Source organism: Primulina huaijiensis, chromosome 2, assembly GCF_012295235.1.
Source record: "Primulina huaijiensis isolate GDHJ02 chromosome 2, ASM1229523v2, whole genome shotgun sequence".
Lineage (NCBI taxonomy): Eukaryota > Viridiplantae > Streptophyta > Magnoliopsida > Lamiales > Gesneriaceae > Primulina > Primulina huaijiensis.
In genome coordinates, this window is record NC_133307.1 from 17201736 (window position 1) to 17214857 (window position 13122).

Genomic DNA, 13122 nt, shown 5'->3' on the forward strand with positions numbered 1-13122 from the left:
TCACATCCATTTGTTGCAAATCTAAGTCAAAATGTGCAACCAATGCTAGAATGATACGAAGAGAATCTTTTTTAGATACAGGAGAAAAAGTCTCCTTATAATCGATTCCTTTCTGCTGAGTGAATCATTTAGCGACGAGTCTTGCTTTATACCTTTCAATTTTGCCTAATGAGTCTTTCTTTGTTTTAAAGACCCATTTACATCCAATGGTTTTTACACCATCAGGCAACTGAATAAGATCCCAGACTCCATTAACTGCCATAGAATTCATCTCTTCTTTCATAGCATTAAACCATAGTTTTGACTCATTACAATTCATGGCTTGTGAAAACGTTTCAGGATCATTTTCGACTCCGATGTTAAAGTCCGATTCTTGTAAATACACAGCATAATCACTAGATATTGTTGATCTTCTTATCTAGTAGATCTCCTAAGGTTGTTTGGTTGATCAACAATTTCTTGTTGTTCTTCATTAACAACTTGATCTACTGGATTTTCTTCAGCGATTTGTGGAACTTCAGTAACTGGTTGTCTAACACCCATTTGGTCTTGAAGGGTGTGAATAACGACCAATCTGTCATTTGAATAAGAGGGTTGTGCATTAATGTGATCATTCTCAAAAACTATGTCATGATCACTCCCACTAATCAAGTCATTTTCAAGAAATTTTGCATTTCTTGATTCCACAATTCTAATGTTGTGAAATGGACAATAAAATCTGTACCCTTTGGATTTTTTGGCATACCCAATGAAATATCCACTTATAGTTCTTGGGTCCAGTTTCTTTTCATGTGGGTTGTAAACTCTTATTTCAGAAGGACAACCTCAAACGCGTATATGTTGCAAACTTGGTTTCCAACCTTTAAATAACTCAAATGGAGTCTTTGTGACAGCCTTAGTTGGAACTCGATTTAATATATACACAGCTATCTTAAGAGCTTCAGTCCACAAGGATTTAGGAAGTTTAGAGCTACTAAACATGCTTCTCACCATGTCCAATAATGTTCGGTTTCTCCTCTCAGCTATGCCATTTTGGTCCGGAGAACTAGGTATAGTATATTGGGCAACAATCCCATGTTCTTGGAGAAACTTCGCAAACGGACCAGGTACTTGTCCATTCTCAGTGTATCTACCGTAATATTCTCCACCTCTATTTGTTCTCACGATCTTAATATGTTTTCCACATTGCTTCTCCACTTCAGCCTTAAAAACATTAAAGGCTTCAAGTGCTTCGTTTTTATTATGAAGCATGTAGATATACATGTATCGTGAATAATCATCAATGAAGGAGATGAAGTATTTCGGACTTTGCATGTCCATATCTGGACAACAAATATCTGCATGTATGATTTCTAATAGTTCTGTACTCCTCTTGGCACCCTTTTTAGACTTATTAGTTTGCTTTCCCTTTATGCAGTCCACACAAGTCTCAAAATCAGTAAAATCTAAAGTACTGAGTACTCCATCATTTACTAATCTTTTAATTCTCTCTATGGAGATGTGTACCAATCTCCGATGCCATAATATAGAGGAATCTTCATTTATAACACATCTTTTAATACCTCTCTGAACATGCATAGTGGTGTTATTATTTTGTAAAGACATAGAGAAAAGACCATCAATCATTGTACCATTTCCATTAAGATTTGATTTATAAAACAAATTTATTGATTTATCCAAAAACTGAAATGAATAACCAAGGGGTACAAGTTTTGAAACTGAAATTAAATTCCTAGAAAAACTAGGAACATAAAATTTCTTTTCCAATTTTAAAATAAAGCCACTATCCAATATAAGGCAGCAAGTCCCAATAGCATCCACATGCGAAGACATCTTGTTTCCTGAATAGATGCTCCGTTCATTTTCTATTGGCTTCCTTAGATTTTGCATACCCTGCAAGGTATTTGTAACATGGATTGTAGAACCAGAATCAATCCACCATGTGTTATAAATCCTATTAATCATATTAGATTCATAACAGACAAATGAAGTAGGAATACCTTTCTTTTCAAGCCAGTCCTTAAATTTATTGCAATCCTTCTTCATGTGTCCCGTCTTCTTACAGAAGAAACACTTGGATTCTTTCTTAATGTCTGGTTGAGGTGGAATTATTCATTTCCCTTTTCTCTTGACTTTGGCTTGCTTCTTAAATTTTCCTTGTGTAGTCATAAAGACATTATTACTTGTTTACATCAACAACCTTCCTTCCTCTTGAACACACATGGTCATTAATTCATTAATTGATTATTTATCCTTATGTGTGTTGTAGGAAATTTTGAAGGGTCCATATTGCTGTGGAAGAGTGATAGAATGTAGTGCACAAGAAAAGTCTCAGACATTTCCACTTCTAATGTCTTTAGCCGAGCCGCTATGTCCCGCATTTTCATTATGTGCTCTCGCACACCTCTCACACTGGTGAGCCTTAATGAAGAGAATTCCATAATTAGGGTACTGGCAAGTGCCTTATCTGAAGACTGAAACTGTTCATCAATAGCCTTCAGTAATTCTTTGACATTATTATGTTGGTCGACAGAATCACGTATGTCAGCAGAGATTTTGGTCTTTATGAAGAACTCCCTCAGATCATGTTTTCTTACGTCATCTTATAATAATTATTCAACTTAATTATCCACATTTATGTGAATCTTTATAAGCCAAAATTTTTTATTAAATAACTTTATATTCACATTTTTACTTAATATGAACAAATACGTTCCCCATCAGTTTTTCTCTTCAATCAGAGTAGTGATAAAGTGATGATCACATTTACATGAAAATGTGGGCTCCTCATCAATTTTTCTCTTTCATCAGAGTAGTGATAAAGTGATGATTATTTGTTCATTCGTGAACATCTGAAATATTTTATAATATTATATTCACATCTTACTTGATATGTTCATTTTAAATTATAAACAACTCAATATAATTTAATATGAACATAATGTGAATATTGATTTATCAAAATATTTTTTTTAATAGTATTTGCATTTTTTAAATTTCAAGAATAAATACAAATTTGCAAGTACATATCAAACATTTATCCATAATATTTGACATTATATCTAACATGCAAAAATAATTTCTGAACATGTATTAGAAATTACATTGATCTTTGAATTATTTTAATGTGTACAAATTATTTATCCAAATGCTATATGTATACTAAATTATACATATAACTTAATTACATATTAATTAATTAATGATTTATTTATTATTATATATTTATAATAAATAAATAAACAATTTTTTTTAAAAAAAAATTACGACAATTGCAAAAGAATTGTCAAAATATGTGGGTCCTACATTTTTTAAAAAAAATTTAATGTGGGACCCACATCAATTAATTTGACAATTCAATTTCCGACAATTTGAAAGAAAAAATGAAGAATGTATCTAAGTGGTTTAAATGTGTGGGTCTCATGGGAATCCAATTAATCCATCCACTTATTAATTTATCACAATGCATGTACATGATTGTTTCAGACATGTTGATTATCTTCTTCAAGCTTTCTCCTTCGAATAATTTTCTTTCAATTGCTCATTTCATTTCTCCTCAGAAAATTTATTTAATTTTCAAAACTTCAACGTAGAACTTCAAGCTCCGATCGAGAACACAATTCTAAGGTAAGTTTCTTAATATTATTATTATGTGATCCGATCTTTAAATATCAAGTTTCTTACGTAAAACTTAAAATTCTTTTCCCAAAATTTTATGATATGAAAACAAATATTTTCAAGGCATAGGTATCACGGCTCTGATACAAAATGTTAGAATTTTTTCTCAAAAATCATGTTTCTGCACGTATATAAACATGATAAAATTATATGCGGAAGCTTAAATCGATTGTTACCTCCGGCCATTGAAAATTTTGATTTCTCTGCTTTTCGTCTCGGTTGAAGCCTTCTAAGCACTCCACCCTCTCAATAGATGGTGTATATTTCTTATGAAGTGTGTGCGCTTAGGGAACTCAATCGTCTCTATTTATAGGCATCTCATACCATCAACGAGAAAAATCAGGAGTCTGAATGTCCAAAGCAGAAACGTTTACGCATCTCAATTTTCTAAAGTTGAGGTTGCGTACACAAGTTTCGTCAAAATATGTAGGCAATGGTCATCGCCAATTCCTACACGATATTTCTTTTAACATGTGTCATATTTCTTACATAAGATACATTCTAATTATATTTAAAGTCATCATCATAAATATCAATTATATATTACAACATTATTAAAACTCAAAATCCACCAACTCGACCCATTTGACCCAAAATCGATCCAAACCCTGAACCCTAAACCCTAAACCAAACCCCAAATTCCACCCACTCGACCCAAAATCGACCCACTCACCACCCACTCGTCCTAAACTTATAAATCCACCACAAAAACATTACAATCTTTGTTCACTCGACCCACTCATCACCTACTCGACCCAAAACCAACTCACTCACTACCCATTCGACCCAAACTTAAAAATTCACCACAAATACATTACAATCTTTGTCCAAACAAAAAAAATACAAACACATTAATAAAATCGATTGTCTTTAAATTCAAACAAATTACATATCATTCAACTCTTTCTTTTACCAAATTCTTCAATAGAAGGAAATCTGTTTTGTTTTTTTCTTCCACGTCTTCTCTTGATCACAGGTGACAATACTAAAATATCTCAGCACACATGACTCACACACTTAGAACATTCCACTCACCTGCTCGACCCACACTACACTCAACCCACACTACCTGCTCGACCCACACACTTAGCACACTCAACCGACATCTTAGTACACTCCACCCACACACTTAGCACACTCAACCCACACTACCTTGCTCGACCGTAAACACTCACACTAACTCCAACCACAAAAATTCTAACCAAGAACGACCAGACCTAAACTGAAACAAATCTAGTTGCTACAATATTACGATAATAGTAATAGCATTACGAGTATATACTTACTTCTCTTATAAATCTTCAAACTTTCAAATGCTATTTGATTATATTTTGTTTTGTTTGCTGTGAGTAACACAAAAATAGCTAGAATGAAACTCTAAAACCTGAAACGAGATCATTTAAAAATTATTTTTTAAAAAATTGAAATCTAACTAACTAATTAATGAGCTAATTAACGATCTCACCTAATTAACAGAGTCAACTCCTTTTTTATCAATTTTAAAAAGTCAAAATCCGTTTCATTTAATTAAATTTTTAATGGATCATATATTTTTTATTGACCCGTGAGATGTAGATATTAAGTATTTTAAATTTAATTTAATTTTAAGTTTTACAATAAATAAAATTAAAATTTAAATATACTAATAAGACAAATTATATTCTAAATAAGAGTGTAAATAAAAAATAAAAAAGTAAAATACATTTCATTTCCTTTTATTGAATAAATACTTCCAACGCTCCACATTTTCCTATTTTCCCCACTTACTATATTACGTAAAAAATAGGAAAAAGAAAGAAAACCCATGCCCTTCTCCCCTGTTCCCGCGCCTCCCTTCACAAGGCCAGCGCCGCCGCTGCAAGCCTCCCAGCCACCGGAGTAAGAAGCTGCGAGCAGCAAAAACTCGCTTCCCCTAGCACTGCGGCCCTCGCTGCGTTGAATCGAAGAAAAACCAGCTCGTTTTCCAGCTTCTTTTCGAGCTGTTTTGCGCGAGTTCTTTGTTCGATTTAGGTGAGCTTTGGCTTCGTTTTTCTTGGTTTTAATGGCTTAAGTGGTGTGTAATCGAAGCCTTTTTATGTTCCTTTATTTTTCTAGTCGTTTTCCTCGGCGTGAACAGTAAATCGGGCAACATTGCCGGCAATGTTCTAGCGGCCACACTACCGCGAGACCGCCAACTACTAGTTTAAGCTTCAACCTTCGTGTATTCGAATCCGAAATTCCAGCATTTGTTCGATTAGCAAGCTGTCCATTGTGAGGTTTTCAACCGCTCTGATTTAAATTCGTCATATTGACGTATATATCGGGTTTTATCTACGAAGGTCTGGAAAAAAAGTCATAAAATGAAAGCGGTAAAACCATGTAATTGCTTGAGATTGTTGATAGAAACCAAGTATCAAAACAAAAATTTTGATAAAATGAATTCAATTTTCTGTAGATTTATTTCTTTTAACTCCGCTACTTCGATTTTCTATGATACTAGAAGGATAATATGTATGGCCCAAAAACTATTACACGTAAACTTGATGTATAATTATAAAATTTAATTTAATTAATTAATGATTTAAATTGTGCATGATACATGATTAAATTATTTTAAATGTTTATATGTCCATGTTTATGTAATTTAAAATGTTTTCGCGAGTTTTAGCTTTTCAGACGAATATTCGATGTTGGATTGGGGAAAGGGGATCGAAGACGATTAAAGTGAAAAAATTGAAGGTTATATTTTATTTTAAGCAAAGAAAATTAATTATTTTAAATGATTTACGAATTTTAATATTTTAAAGTCTAAATTAATTTATTAGGTGATTTATAAAATTTTAAACGTTTAAAATGTTAATTTTAAAAATTTAGGATTTATTCTTTAAATTTGGGGTAAAATATTTTATAATGATTTTTATGTCATAATTAATTTATTTAATTAGTATTTAAGTCTGATTAGGATTTTAAGTATTTTATTTAACAATTTTCAAAAAAATAAGAGCTTTAATCTTGTTTAAATTTGACACTTAATCTTTTTAAATTAAAGGGTGATATTTTTATTATCTAGTGTTTGTTTAAATAATTAATTAGAGTTTTAATCTACTTAAACAACCCACAAAACAGGCATGAACTTTGCAAGCTTTGGAGCCTAGGATTTTTACTTTTTTCTTGGTCCTATCAACACCGATCACTCCCCACACGTAGCGCGTTTGATTCAAGTTCCTTTTACGCAAGAAAAACAACCGAAACGTCGCTACGATCTCCCACCGACTTCCTCGCAATGATATTCGACGGTTCGAGCGTTTAAAAACGCAAATGCATGTTTTAATCCCTCGTTACGCTTCGATCTTGTTATATTATGTATTTTGGTACAAATTATGCATGAAAATTCATTGGTTATATGCAAACTTGGGTTCAAAACAATTCGAAACCGTTTCTCAATGCTTGAAGCATGGAACTCACATATTCTTCCAAATTTTGTTGTGTGTGCTCCGACTGGGCTCCTGGGAGTTGCTGCTGTGTATGGCTATGATAGGGGATGTGTTTAGACATAGTTAAGTGATCTGGTAAGGGTTAGAAGTGGCCTAGTACAGTAAGAAACCGTGGGGATCACAGCTGTGTGCAGATGCTGGTTCTCAGCTTCAGGTGTTGCGGATCAGGGCATGGCTGGGTTAGGGCGTGTGGCTATGGCTTAGGCAGTCTCTAAGGGTCCTAGCATGAGACTAGTTTGGGTGGTTCATGGGATGCTTGGTCGATTAGAAGGCTGGAACCAGAAACATGGAAGTTGCACCGAAGGGGAGTCGTGCATAGGGTGGCTCACATCTTTGGCATGTTTGGGGGCTTGGGCTGCGGATCTGGGCTATAAATTGCTTAACCAGGGTCATGTGGGATGTCTAAAGGTCGAGTCTAGGGCCTGGTCCGGCTCCGGTTCGCGTTGGTTTAGGCGTGGAGTCGTGAGAAGCGTATATGTGTCATATTGCGTTTCCTTGGGCTGTTTCTTCAAGAGGCTGTTTCTCACATTATTTTGGGTCTTATTCATGGTTCAGGGCTGGTTTAGGGTCTTGGACAGCAGGTTAGGATGTTGGTTAAGTATGGTTCGAGTCCTTAGTAGTTCGGTAAGTCGTAAGCTATTTTAATTAATTTGGGAATCGCGGGTCCAAGTGCATCTTCGGGGCTATGCTTGGTTAGTTAAATATTGAGGTTTTGGTAGCATGTTCTGGGCGTTCCAACGAAGTCCACGATATTCGTAAATATGTATCACATGCAAAATAATTATTTTTGAACTATGCGATTTGTCTTGTGGCCAAATTATGTTACGAGTTTGGAAACTGGATAACGTATCTGGGGACCTTTCCAACCTCTTCAGAAGATTATGTTATGTTAGGGAGCGAACATCTAGTCCAAGGGCTGTGGTGATCCCATTCGGCCCATTACTGCGGTTTAGTTTGATCAAACAATTTATGTGTATGAGCCACATGAATTGAACATAACTCTACACAAAATTATTTACGTTTACGATTATGCATGACAAGTATGAAAATATGATTTTATGATTTTTATGAAATTGTTTATGCAGGAAAGTCGCGTTATACATATTAATGCTTATAATATTTATGTATGACCTAAGTTTAAATTGCATGGATTTTTTACGTATTATTCATTATTTACGATTTACGCATGTTGTGTTTTTAGACTCATTAGACTTGATTGATGCATATGAGTTACATGAGGAGACGGGAGGTGGTGACCAGTGAGCATGCTCGGACTAATGACAGTGCACACCCGAGGACCTTGTGGTTTAAGTTATATTATTACACACGTTTTTAAACTATTTACTCTGAGTTTTTATTTATTAGTATTGATGACAAGAAAATTAAATTTATGATTTTTGTTAGACTATTTTAAATTAAATTAGTCGTTTTTGGAGGTTGGTAATTTATTTTAAATCTTGAATTTTAATTTAAGAGATATTTTTATAAATAATTATATAGTAAGAAATTTTTTTTTCTGCAAAATTTTATAGTAGTTTGATAAGACATGGTTCGTCGTATAATAAAATACTGAAGAAATAGTGATAGAAGATTTTGATAAATCAATTGATAACTGGAAATTCTTAGAGTAAATAAATATCAAATCTATAAAACTTCAATATGCAAATTCTTCAAAAATAATTTTACAATCAAAACAGAAAAAAGAGAAATCTAACTTGTAAAATCCTTTGAAATGATAAATGTACTTCACCTATATTCTTTATAAAACAAAGAGGTAAAAATTATAAATACCTTTATTAGATTAGTCCAAGTAAGAATAAAATTTGAACAAAAGAAGGATTAAATACTTCTATCTTTGTTATATTAAGAGATGCTAGATTCACAAACTTTGAAAATTCTGTATTAAGTTCTGTAAAATCTAGTCCTTGTATATAACCAATTTCTTTTGATTGTTATTTTAATTTTTCAGTCTCTCTAAATTATAAAAATATTTTTAAATCATTAGTCCCACATATTAAAACTCATAATTATAATATGCTTCAAGGTTCAATTTTAGTAGTCTTGATCTTTAAAATACGTAAGGTTTTTGAATTAATTATCCGATAATTTTTGACATAAATAAAATAATTATTGAGTTGATTAATTAAAATAATTATTTAGTTGCCAAATAAATTTAAAAAGTGTGTTAAAAATATATATTTTAGAATATCGTAAAATTTAAACGATGAAAAATACATTCATAATTTAAATAACACACGAGAACAAAATATATATCAAATTGAGATTAATGAACATGCGTTAATATTTTTAGTAACCAATTTTTATTAAAATATATATATACACACACATTTACCATACTAGCAAGTAACACGTGCGTTGCACGTAGTGAATAAACGTTGTAACGAGTAAGTGAACATAAAACACTTATATTGAATGAAATCAAAAGAACCATTTTCTATTGAAAATTCATAATATAAAAAAGCATTATCAAATTTTTTCTTATTTAATTTTCAGTTTTTGTGTCATCTCTGTATGATCGTTTTGTCTAAATTTCCTCATCATTTGACTGAAATCATCTATTTTTTCATTATCTTGAATTTTTTTGGTTTCTCCTTTTAAACATGATGAATTTTGTTTCTTTTTCTGTTGTTTTGTCATTTCCTTAGTGTTTGTTGTCTTATTATCTTCATGTTGTACTTGTTTTGCCCTTTCTTTTGCGTTCGTTCTTTTCTTATCTTCATTTTGTATTCCATTGATGTTTCATTTCTTTGTTTTCTTATCAATATTTTTCTTGAGTTGTGGTTTCTCAAATCCATCTACAATTATTGTTGTTATTCCATTTTTAGTCGAGACATACTTGTCTAATTTAAAAAGAGAATTGTGATCTTATTTTCTTGGTTGATCAAGTATTGTTAAATGCTCCAAATTACTTTTTTTTATGTAATATAAAATTTATAGTTATTGGCAATATGTATTGGATTATTATAATATTATTCAAATAAATATTTTAATTCACCTTAATATGCATGTCAATTATTTTTTGATAGAACAACCAATAAATGTCTCAATAACCTCTTCGAACAACGTCACTCTAGCTATTTCATTTTCATCTTGAACCAGCATTATTATCTGGTACTTGAAAAATTAATTGGGAGAAAGTATACAAAATAATTAAATATTTTAAAGCATGTAAAGTTAATTATAGTTGCAATACCTTAGGACGATCTCGATATTCAGCTTCACAAAGTGTTGAACAAAACTACTTCCCTCCGATGAATAGCAATGTCATCTTGTTTTTTTAACATTATTTAATGATCGAATCTTCTTGATGATGTCAATGATATATGTGCATAATTATATTATTCGATTAAAAAAATATACGTAAATATCAAAATAAATAAAATGGAAACATGCTTTGGTCTTTAGTGTAATTTGAATTACTTGCTAAATGATTAAATTCTCTGAAGCGAAAATTAAGTTTGCCTAAATTTGGCTTCTTGCAACTCGGTGACTAAAGTTTTTTTTCGCATTATCAACTCAATATTCGAGTTTACATTTGTATAACAAGAATTTATTTCCTTAACGATTGAATTTCATATAAGTAACTTTTGTTACACTTTAAAAGCTGCTCAAATTGTTGAATAACATTTGAAAAAAATCAAGCCATGTACCATAGTTTCTTGCAATACCATATTTACATTGTTAGTACATAACTGGTGGTCCGAAAATAATGCTATTATTTGTTTTAAAGAAATATAACATTTAAAAAGTAGTCACTTGTACATTTATGAAAGTTAACTTTCGAATAGTTTTTGAGTTACGTCTTGTTGAAATTTGATATCTCTGTCGAATAATAAATACTTTGACTACTATATTTTTTTGCTCATGTTGGAACATATCAATCAGCATCACATCAAGATTTGTCATTATTAGTATGTCTTTATTACGGACGTGTAAAACTTTTCTTTGTCTAGTGAAGTGGGTGCATGGTCTGCCGTATATGATTGAATCTGATTTAAAATTGTTAATAACCATATTGACAAATGATATTAACTATTGGCTTTGAAGTAATTTCCATATTTAATTAATATTAGCTATTTTTCTCTTCAGCTACCCCAATTATTATCTTCGTTGGACTAATTATGTAACATATAATTAAATATATAATGGTTATTTATTAATTACACGTTACAAAACTTATGACAATTGAATATGTTTTGATTTGTTTATAAATATTTGAATATAGTGAAATCTTTATAATAATCTATTTAGCACTGGGCATATTTATATGTGTTAAATTAAAGCACTTGGTGTAATCATGAAGATGAAAAACGATTTTATATGTTAAATTATATATATTCTTAAATTAATAATTTATATATATAGATTTAAATTATATATATTCTTAAATTAATAATTAATTTATTAATTAATGAAAATCTATAAATCAATGAAGTACTTAAAAAGATAAATCACAATTCTAAAAACATTGAATTTTTTATATTGGTAATAGATTATATAGGTAATAGATATATATATGTATAATAAATAGATAATAGAAATAAATAGATTATATATTCTTGAAATTAAATTTCATTAATATATAGGTAATAGAAAAAATAAATAGTTAAAATCTATTAATTAAGAAGGACTTAAAAGACAATTCACAATTTTATACAGGTAATAGAAATAAACAGATTATATATTCTTGAATTAATATTAGTAATTAATTAATTTTATTAATCAATGAAAGACTTAAAAGTCTATATATTCTTCACAATTCTAAAAATATTGATTTTTTTATCTACATATAATAATAATAATCCTAATATAAGTAATAGATAATTAAAATTTATTAATATATAAATAATAAAAATAAATAAATTAATTTTATTAATTAATGAATAACTTAAAAGTTAATTCAGAGTTCTTTTATATAGTTAATATAATATTTAAAAAACGTAAAATGAAGAAAAAGAAAACCCAACCCCAAATCCTTCCCCTTGTTTCCCGTCGCCCCTTTCATGCCCTTTGTCCTATCGCCGTGCTCCTTCTAGCTATACCGTATCGAAGCTCTGACCACCGTGGAGTGCAGCCAAGGTTTGGACTTTGGAAGACCTAATTAGGGATTTGAGTCGAAGAAAACGAGCTCCATTTGGTAGATCGAACCCTGTTCTTGCACCTTTGTTTCTCAGCTGTTCTTGCTCCGATTCCGGTAAGTGGTTGGCTTGTTTTCTTGGTAAATTGTAGGGTAATTAGAGGCATTAGTAAGCCCTTTTCATTCCTTATTTTTCCATCTGCCGTTCCAATCGTTTTAGGAGGTTTCTGGTGAAATTTCCGGCGAGCTCCGATTATCTCTGGCGAGCAGTTCCACCTCTAGACCACTAGCGACTAGTTTAAGTTCCGATTTTTGAATTTTTAGCCGCTCCGATTTAAATTCGTTTTGTGGATTATAATGCATTATATTGACGTATATATCGGGTTTATGTTTTAGGTTCGAAGGTTGGGACATGTTTGAGGTATAATATTTGATCCTATAAATTAGTGTCGAGTTATAATTATTTCATTCATTTTCGGAGTTAATAGGATTCATTAGAGCGAAATTTAGTTAAACAAATCGTTTATTACCAAATTGTTGAATTAATTGTGAATTTTGTTGAATATTGAATTCAATTTTGTCATCCTTAAGATCTGTTTGCTTTGCTTTAGCTTCCTCAAAGGAGAGAGCAAGCTTCCGGTACTCGTTTACCATGCCATGCAATGTTGAAATAAGTTCTTCTCATGTAAAGTCAGTTGAGTTGAAATCAAATACCTGTTCACTGTTGGATTCCACTTCAGCATCATTAGCCATGTGACGTTTCACATCTTCTTCATCATTTAAGCTGCTTGAGCTCTCAGAGTTTGATGCGTCACTATCAATTTCTGCCCATTTGGATTTATTTTCTTCAGCCACTAATGCTTCATGCTTCTT

General features: G+C 31.2%; 1 long non-coding RNA gene across 1 annotated transcript; it reads left to right on the forward strand.

The window, feature by feature from the left end:
- The first annotated feature begins 5459 nt into the window (after window positions 1–5459).
- Window positions 5460–5975, forward strand: LOC140959437 (uncharacterized). The gene is made up of 2 exons (XR_012171978.1): window positions 5460–5688; window positions 5773–5975. It is a non-coding gene; the product is annotated as an uncharacterized lncRNA (long non-coding RNA).
- The last annotated feature ends 7147 nt before the right edge of the window (window positions 5976–13122 follow it).